At 36.7% G+C, this 10,203-nt stretch overlaps 1 pseudogene; it reads left to right on the top strand.

Annotated features, from left to right (window-relative positions):
- Positions 1 to 432: 432 nt before the first annotated feature.
- LOC119533006 lies at positions 433 to 805 on the top strand (annotated as a pseudogene).
- Positions 806 to 10,203: the final 9,398 nt, after the last annotated feature.

Raw genomic sequence — 10,203 nt, 5'->3', positions numbered from 1 at the left:
ACCAACCGTTTTCAACAAGCTTCTTCTTACTGTCTTTGGAGAGAGAAGCTTCCCCTCCTCACTTCAATACCTAAATAAAAGACAGACCACTTGCAACTGTAATCCTGTTAACAATACACTTCATTATAGTATGCAATTTTGGTCAAACTGATACCTAATTTCAAAAACTGAGCACTTCCTTATGGTTTCACAGTTCAAAACTTTCAAAAAAAAAAAAAAAATGACTGTTGAGTAGAAATCTTAGACATGGAAGATGATGTTAAAAACAAATATGTTGGCCCTGGGTGGTGCCCAGGAGCAGGCTGTGTCTCCGGAAGGGCACGCTGGGGAAGAGAACGCAAGGCGCTGTGGCGGGGGAAAGTGGGGAGCTGCCCTTCCTCGTCAGCCAGGGAAAAGGACACCGCAATTGCTCCACCCAGTTATCCGCGATAACGCCGCGGCGGCGATGTCCGAGGCCTGCGGGCCACCTATCACCGGGTCCTCGATAAAGCGGCGCTAATGCTGCCTGAGAAATTGAGGCCTCTGTAGAACCACCTGTACAATTTTGGGGGGGGCTCCAATTCTGAAATTGGGATTGGTGTGTGCTGGATTGGCTGACATGGCCAGACCTGCAGAAGAACTCAGCACAGCTCAGTCTGCAGTTTTGATGGCTACAAGGTTTATTTGGTCAAGATACTCTCTTGTTATTATTCCAAAAAACTGGAGTCTGTTTGCTGTTGATTTTTTTGTGGGGGCAGCAGAAGCCTCTCAGTTCTTTCTTATTTGGAGATATAACCAAGAGCTAAAAGCTGAAGTAAACAAATAAAAGAGTTACTAGTCACCTGAACAATCTAAATATGGACATCATCACTGGGACTTAGTTTGAGTTTTTTATTTGGTTACTGAAAAAGTGATGTTAACTTTTGGGGGGCAACAAAAATTCTGACTGTAACTGGTAGCTAGTGCTTGATTTAATGTGAAAATAAAGCAAACTTTTAATAACAGTTTCTTAACAAGATTTAAGGAACTTATCTGTGGATATTAGTAGCGTTCTTTCTACCATTCGCCTGTAATGAATAACAGAATCATACTTGCTCACACATACCTCTGGCCTCCTGTAAGCCAAAGTGTATATATGTGAGGGCACACATTCAAAAGAGTTGAAAGATAGCTGAAAGGTTGAATAATCAATCTGTTGTACAGCAAAATATGATCAAGTAGCTATAAGTGAAATGTAATGGAACTGAGGAAATTAAGAAATGGGTAGTGGAATGACTAGCAAAATGGTCTCAAATTTTTTTAAGACATTTTAACTTGAAGCATTTGGAAATAAAGAATTTTTTTTTTTTTTTTTTGCATATTGTATGAAATTCTTTTACAGCTACAGAGTGACAAAAGATTTCTAAAATTTTGAACTGCACTCAGCAACTGACAATGTAGTGGAGAGGGCTCTAGAGTGAGATGGATCTGGATTTGAATCTCCAACTTTTAAGCTTATGACTGAGCAAGTTAAGAAAGTGCCAAGCAGAGTGCCTGGGACATAGGCTTTCAATAGATGTTAGTGGCCTTGTTCCTCACAGTGAGGACAGAGTGGACACATAGATTACTCCACACTGGAAATAATCAACAATCTCTCTGATTTCAGCTCCAATTCAGTGTACTGAACTAAAAGTGCTAAGAAGCCAATGATGGTTGAAACAATAATCAGTGAATCAGCAAAGCACGTTATTTCAAAACTTGGAAAAGCAAATGACAAAAGAACTTTTTGAAACATATCTTGAAGCTGATGAAAATTTGGCAATTAGCAGTTGAAAAACTTGTATTTTACCATTCATCCCTTTACCACAGTCCATCTTTGAGGAGGAGAGATATGAAAATTTGATGTAGACAAAGTGAGGTTGTCCTGAAGAGTTAAATTATTATTGCTTTCTTTTCCTAAACCACACTGTTAAATTAGTTTGTTTGACATGTGTCTGTGTTTCTTGGGCTAAACATTTAAGAAAAACATATTTTAAAGTATGATAAAGATACAAAAAAACTTTATTAAAATATATATGCCAAAAAAACCCCCAAATATGTTAAATTACTGAAAAGGACTATGAATCAGTGTGGTCGCCCCAAGGCCATACTTGTTACTAGGGCTTTTAAGGTCTGAGGGAGGATTTAGAATGCACCCATGTGGTCTCAGAAGGCCAGACCTCTCCTGGGTCTTCCACATCTCTGTTCCACTTAAATCACATATCCAGTTACTCAGAGTGGAGTGTGCCTTACAGAGATCACACAAAAAAAGAAGCAATTGGTCAAAAAGTTCATTTTGTCCCTCCCCTGGGGCATCCTGTAGCCTTTGTAATATCTCATTTATTTTCAATAAGGAAAAAAAAATTCACTGGAGTCAATGCTAGTGTATTTATTCGCATGATAAAAGTAGATGGCAGTCAAATGTAGAATATATGTCCCTGGAAATGTAAAGGGAAAAAGAAAATCAGATAAATGCAATGTCATGGAATCCAAAAGGAGAAAGCATTTTACAAAGGAGGCAATAGTCAATAATATTAAGAAGAACAGAAAGGAGCCTTGGAAAGCAAAGCTTAAGAAAAAGCTACTGGATTTGGTAAGGTCTTTGTTGACCCTTGAGAGATTTAGAAGAAAAGTGGTTGGGAACCCTGATTTTTTTTTTTTTTGAGAGGTGTGGGTGGCAGTGGCTGGTTGTGATGGGCATTTTAAGGTATGTGTAGCAATGTGTGTAGAATATCCTTTAAAGTACTTTGTGGAAGGAAGGCAACATTGAAGATGGTAGATAGAAAGAGCAGTAGTAACCTCAATGAAACACAGTAACACCTTTAAACTAGTAACACCTTTAAACTAGTAACACCTGAGTATCTTTGAAGACAGAGTCTATCAATCACTTGGAAGAAGAGGTTGAAGATTCTGGGGACGGGATGGATAAATATAAGACTTAGATCCTCTATGAGTAAGGAATGATTCTTATTTTATACTTTCACTTTATAAACATTGAAAATAGTATCAGTACTTATTGGAATGGTGATGTACACTTTGGAAAATGCTTTTGGGTATGCAGAGGACTCTTCTCCACAGCTTTATGACTAAAAATTAATGCTGTCAGTCCTGAGTATGAGCTATCCTATGAGGATCTATTGGTAGAAACACTTTTTAAATAAAATCCAAGTTAATAGAATTTATCAGAGTTCCAGGTTAGATTAGTTCTCCGAGGGAGGGGCTGGTTATGGATATTCTACATCAACCTGCCACATTCTGTGCCCAAATAGAGTAAATGCTGACATCAGAAGGCAGAGCTTAAAAATAGTGCTATAAATAACAAATCCGAGCTGTTCCTGTGGAGTGATCACTGCTCCCACCTCCCTGGTTCTCTCTACATTTTTATTCTAAAGGGCAAATGAGTTCTGAGAGTATTTATGTTTTATTTGGATTAATTAACAGATTTTGGCCTTTCTCTGTAGTTGCCTGTTCCTTTACTCAAAATTAATTTGTTACAAGACTCAGTGAGTTAATTAGTATGATTAGCTCCCTCTTCTCCATGCTTGCCTTTTTCCAGGCTTTAAAGTCAAGATACTGTTTACACAGATGACTATTTGCAGAGAGATAATTCTTGAGTTATTGTCTTGGGATAGCCATTATTGCATTGTTAACATGTCTTTTTATGTTTCCTGATTCTTTAGGAAGAAACATCTCAACTTTACATCCCGTTTTAGAACTTTCATTTTTCAGTAAATAGTATGAACAAGCTTCTTTCCTGTCAACGTTTTTGTGTATTATGCTTTCAAAATATGATATTTCAAATTCCAAAAGAATTGCTTTCCTATACCTAGGTTTAGGGACATGGTGATAGCAACCTTTATATTCATGAGGTTGTCAACTATAATGAAAAATCCATCAGTTTTCGACTTGCTCCTGTTGAACATTTGATGCAAAGCAGAAACATACACCTCTAGGGGCAACCCTGATCTTAAAGATGAAACCAACTTATGGCAAGTGCAAAATGACAATGCAGTGATATCAATAGATTATTGATGGTAGATGAAGGTAGTTTGTTTGAATTTAATATTCTGAATTTGAGAGATGACATTTCAGGCTTGGTGAGGATTTTTGTTTGAAAATGACTTTTATTCAAACTGTATGCAAATACATTGTATTACAAACAAAATGAGTCCTGAAATCAGCAAATTTTGAAATACTTTCATAAAGGAAAAAGGTGTGGTTTGATGATCCTTGGACAGGGAGTCATTAATTTAACTTTGGTATCAACTTTCATTACCGCACTGGGAAAACTATTTAACTGTTCTGGCTTCATTACCCATAAAGAGATAATAAGCTTATCTTTCAGGAGTATGGATAAGTGAGTCTTGGTTAAAGTATGCAAAATATCTGATGACAGTAACTGTTTTAAATTTGCTAAAGCTGATGAAATGCTATGTATCAGAAATGGGTTGGCTTTTACAATGGGGATTTATTAACTTACAAGTTTACAAATCTGAGGCTGTGAAAATATCCAAATCAAGGCATCAAAAGGACTCTGAAGACCAGCTACTCGCAAGCGTGGGCCCCTCTGTCAGATAGGCAGGTACCAGGTGATGTCTGCTTGTCCTTTTCTCCTGGGTTTCATTGCTTCCAGCTTCTGACTTCTGTGACTTCCTCTCTGTTTCTGCATGTTTCTCTCTCAGCTTGTGTGTGTGTCCTTGTCTCTTGGCTTCTCTGAGGCTTTTATCAGTGTCTTTTATCCTCTTATAAAGGACTTCAGTAAGAGGATTAAGACCCACACTGATTGAGGTGGGTCACATCTCAATTGAAATAACCTAAACAAACCACCTGTGATAGGTCTACACCCATAGTAATGAATTAAAAGCATATAATCTTTTCTGGAGTACATACAGCTTCAAACTATCACAGTAACTAGTAACTGTTAAATATTCTTATATAAAATGATGTAATGATAGTAAAATCAATGAAATGCATGAATGGAGGAGTTAAAACATCAGTCATGTGTGGTATGTAAAAGCTATTTCTTTATAGAGTATTTTTAAATAAAGAAGCCAATTAAGATTTCCCTGAATTGTTGATATATAGTCATAGGTTCACAAAAATTCACTTGATAATTGGACCTAAGACTCATTGTGTGAGAGCTGTGAGGGGAAATTGTAAGTCCATCATTCTTCACCCATATTATTTCACAGGGGAGGTCTATGAAACCCTTTTAATTGTCAGTAAAGCCTAAGCCTATGTATGTGTGTGTGTATGTGTGTGTGTGTGTGTGTGTGTGTGTGTGTGTGTGTGTGTATATATATAAAGCATATATTCATAACTTTCATAAGAATTTCAAAGAAACCCATGATTCAGAAAGAGGGTTATGCCTACTGTTCTAGGTTTTTTTCCTTAATGAAATTTTATTGAGATACATTCACACACCATAGAAACCATCTGAAGTATACAATCAATGACTCACAAATTCATCACATAGTTGTGCATGCATCGCCAGGATCAATTTTAGAACATTTTCATTACTCCAGAAAAGAAATAAAAATAAAAAAGAAAACTCAAATCCTTGCACACCTCTTATCCCCCTATTATTGACCCATAGTATTGGTGTGGTATATTTGTTATTGTTGATGAAAAAATATTAAGATATTACTGTTAACTATAGCTCATAGTTTGCAGTAGATATATTTTTCCAAATACCCCTCTATTATTAACTCCTTATAATAGTGTCATACATTTGTTCTAGTTCATGAAATAACTTTTTTATATTTGTACAGTTAATTAGTCATTGTCCAGCACAAGATTTGCTTTGTTATACATTCCCATGTTTTAACCTCCAACTTTTCTTTTAGTGACATACATGACTCTAAACAATTAGTTTTTCATTATACAAATTGTACAAGTATATTAGAGAAAGTTGGAAAGTAGAAAAAACTGTATAGAAGAAAATTAAAATCTCCTATAAAGCCAAGGTTAACAATTTAATATATTTCCACTCAGTATTTGTTTTATGCATTTAAAACACACATAAATACATACATTTTTTTAACCAAAGTGGGATCATACTATATATACCCTTACATATTGTGCTGGTGAGGTTTTTTTTCCCCCCATGTTATATTGTAAGAATGTCCCTATTTTCTTCACTTTTTTTTTTTTTTGAGTTTTTTTAAAGTTTTTTTTTTAAATGCAATTTTATGGAGATATATTCACATACCATACAGTCATCCAAAGTGTTCAATCTGTTGTTCACAGTATCATCATATAGTTGTTCATTCGTCACCACAATCAATTTTTGAACATTTTTATTACCCCAAAAAGAAATAAAAATAAAAGTAAAAAAAGAATACCTAAAACATCCCATATCCTTTATCCCCCCCCACTATTATTAATTTACTTTTTGTCCCCATTTTTCTACTCATCTGTCCATACATTGGATTAAGGGAGTGTGAGCCACAAGGTTTTCACAATCAGACATTCACACCATGTAAGCTATAGTTATACAAATGTCTTCAAGAATCCAGGCTACTGGATTGCAGTTCAACAGTTTCCAATATTTCCTTTTAGCTATTCTAATACACTAAAACTGAAAAGGGATATCTGTATAATGCATAAGAATAACCTCCAGAATGACCTCTCAACTCCATTTGAGATCTCTCAGCCACTGAATTTCATTTCTCTTCCCCCTTTTGGTCAAGAAGGCTTTCTCAGTCCCATGATGCCAGGTTCAGGCTCATCCCCAGAAGTCATATCCTACATGGGCAGGGAAACTTTCACGCCTGGGATTCATGTCCCATGTAGCAGGGAGGGCAGCAAGTCTACCTGCTGAGTTGGCTTAGAGAGAGAGGCCACATCTGAGCAAAGGAAGAGGTACTCTGAGGGTGATTCTTAGGCATAATTGTAAGTTGGCTTAACCTCTCCTTTGCAGGAACAAGCTTCATAAGGGCAAGCCCCAAGATTGAGGGCTCTATCTTCTAAATTACTTGTGAAAGTACCAGGAATTTCCCAGATAAGGAAGTTTAATATTTCTACATTTTTCCCCAGTCCCTCAAGGGGATTTTGCAACTACTTGTATATTCTCTGTCCAAATTACTCTGGGATGTATTGGGCTTCACACTAACCTGTACAAACCAAACAGATCCCACCCCCTATTCAAAGTTCCTTGTAAATATGGTGTTTAAATAAACTGACCATACAAATTAAATTATATAGTGTGCTACAAAAAATATAGATTTTGCACCAAATAAACATCTCTTCCTTTTGTCTTACATAGAAGTTGAAGTTTTAAAACACAGTCAATATCATCCTTTACCCTTTAGTCTGGTTTACCTCAGTTCTAATCAAATCCATTTTGTTCATATCTCTAATTGAAATCTGATCTGATTTTCAGCTTCTTTGACAGTTGTTGTATAGGGTAATACTGACATTCATAGCTGCCAAACTCTGGCTCTGAGTCTCAGGTGTCATACAGATACCCAAAGTTCCAGTTATACACAAACAGCTCATCATCTCAGAATTTAGAAATAACTGTTACAACTTAGGAATAGAGATGACTGCTGTATCTCTATCTGCTGTATCAATCTTGGGGCCTTTACAATAAGCCTTCCTCTAGGTGTTTTACTGGTGACAATAAGTAGGGTTATATCAAAGGGCCTGGTTGACGGTAAAATCCAGTTAACTATATCAAAAGCAATCTTAAGTAGAAAAAAAAATGGCAAAAGTTCAGCCTGAAGTATGAATAGGTCCTTTGCCTGGCTGTTGTAAGAACTGCAGTGAGTTACGGCTTTATAAACACAAGAAGGCCAAGGAGTTTTATTTGTTTGTTTTTACCTCTATTTTCAGAACCACCTCTTCCTCCAAGGGCTGCTTTCTGTTGTTGTTTGTTTCTGCCCCCCCACTCTCAGAATTCTGGTCCCTTTTCTCTAGCTTTCTTGAAAGCAAGAACGTGAGTGGGACCTTTGAACCTGTTAAAGTCATGATGTATTAGGCCAGTGGTGCTACAGGTGATGAGGGCTACAGTTACAGAACAATTTTTCTTGGGCTAGAAAGATTTCCAGGGAGAATGAGGACAGACAATATCAATATTGAGGAATAAACAGAACTGGTGAAATCAGTTAAAATGAAGAAGCCCTGCTCCTGTAGGCCTGTGCTCTGACAGCCAGAGTTTTGGAACCCAGTGCAGTGTGGGTCAATGAGTTACAACACTCCCAGTCTAGATGGCACAGAGCTTTCTCCAGCCATGGCAGGGATTGTGTCTAGGTTTTACCTGTTATCTAAGAAAGATTCATGTTTTCTGACTGATTGACATTGAAAAATGAATGTTTCACACTATAATAACTAAGAAATTTTGGGCAGTCATCTCCATCCACATTGAGTAAAATATTGATCCATGACTTGCTTCAGGTTGCACTCAGGTGGGCCAAACTTCCTTTTGATTGCTTTTATTTGGTGACTCAACATTGCCTCTTCTGGGCTTTTCTCCAGTGATGTACACACAGGGACAGAATTCATTTAATCTGTAAGGTCCTTGGCACCTAAATATTTTCCTATCTCACATGTTGCATTGATATTTCTAGGTTTCCTAACATATATATAGTGGCGGTTTGGAGCTGTATGTACCTCCCAAAAAACATGTCCTTAAACTTAATGCATTCCTGTGGGTGTAAATAGGACCTTTTGATGAGGTTACTTCATTTGAGGTGTGACCCAACTCAATCAGGATGGGTCTTAATCCTATTATTGGAGCAGAAGGTCAGCAGAATCTGGAATAAAAGGGAGAGGCCAGGAGAGGCCTCTATGTGCATTGCCATGTGATACGGGAGCCCAGGAACAAAGATCACTGGTCACCAGCCCCAGAAGGGCAGATTCCGTGAAGAAAGCATCGTCTTAATGACGACTTGATTTGGACATTTTTTCCTAGCTTCAAAGCTGTGAGCTAATAAGTTCCCATTGTTTAAGCCACGGTATTTGCTTAAGCAACCAAGGAAATGAAAACATGTATAATTACAGTTTCACGGTGAATTTAATTTACTTAGATCTTGTCTTATTTATTTTATCAAACAAAGATTTTAAAAGTTAGTAACAACAGTATGTGAATGTTGTATTTCAAATTATAATTTAAGTGAATGTGTTCACTTTGATTCCTAAATAATTATTAATAATAATGATAATAATAGCAGGAAAAATACTTAAATAGAGCTGACTCTGTGCCAGGTACTATTTCAAGCACTTTATATATATTTACCAATTTAATCACCACAACAAGCCTATCAAAGAAATACTGTGGAAAGATAGGATTTAGATCTGATTCAATCTTATTTTTAAAAAGAGAAGCATATACCTATATCTATATCTGGAAATAGCACCTTTAGTTTGGGCTATTGCACTTCCTTGTTTAGGGTCTCAATTTAATCAAAGCCCCAGGTTTGCAGCTGTCAGCTTATTGCAGACAACTCTCTTTCCTGGTATGTCACATTCAGAAAATAACATAATTTTTAAAAGTTCATTAAAAAATCAGGTAGGCTTTAGGAGGCAAATTTTCACATCTGGAATGGCATTTGTCTAAGAAATAAGAAACTTGAGAGGTTTGATGAGAAAAAATGAGTTATGTCCAAAAGTCTCCTGAAGACTGCAGTGTTCTGGGGTTGGCTGCTGGCAATCCTCAGTCCTTAGCTTTTTTGTCAAGTGGTAATGCACATGGTGATGTCTTCTCCTTTCTCCTCTGAGTTCCATTGACATCAGACTTCTTGTGCCTTTTTCTCTCTGTCTGAATTTCATTCTGCTTATAAAGGACTCCAGTAATCTGGATTAAAACCCAAACTGCTTCAAGTGGGCTACCTTTAACTGAAGTAACATCTTCAAGAGATCCTATTTACAATGGGTCCACATACACCAGAATGGAGACCAAGACCAAGAACATGTCAAAATTGGGGTACTTTCACCACAGTAATGAATTTAAAGTGAGACAAACCAGCAAGATTGTGAGATCTTTTGTTCCAGACACATCAGCTCTGTAATTGCAGGTGTACAGTAGATAAAAGTTGGATTCAAATAGGCTTGGAAGTGATGATTTGATTACATTTTCAAGTATATCAGTTGGTCTTAATGTCTGTGGAAAACCAATAAGAGGAATGGGTTTTAATAAAAAAAGAAACGAAACATAAATAACATCCTGGGATATTTGAAAGAAAATATTCCTTTCCATTTAGGATA

Source organism: Choloepus didactylus, chromosome 4 (assembly GCF_015220235.1).
Source record: "Choloepus didactylus isolate mChoDid1 chromosome 4, mChoDid1.pri, whole genome shotgun sequence".
Classification (NCBI taxonomy): domain Eukaryota; kingdom Metazoa; phylum Chordata; class Mammalia; order Pilosa; family Megalonychidae; genus Choloepus; species Choloepus didactylus.
Note: the sequence above shows the minus strand (reverse complement) of the source record. Positions and strands in the feature narration are given on the sequence as shown.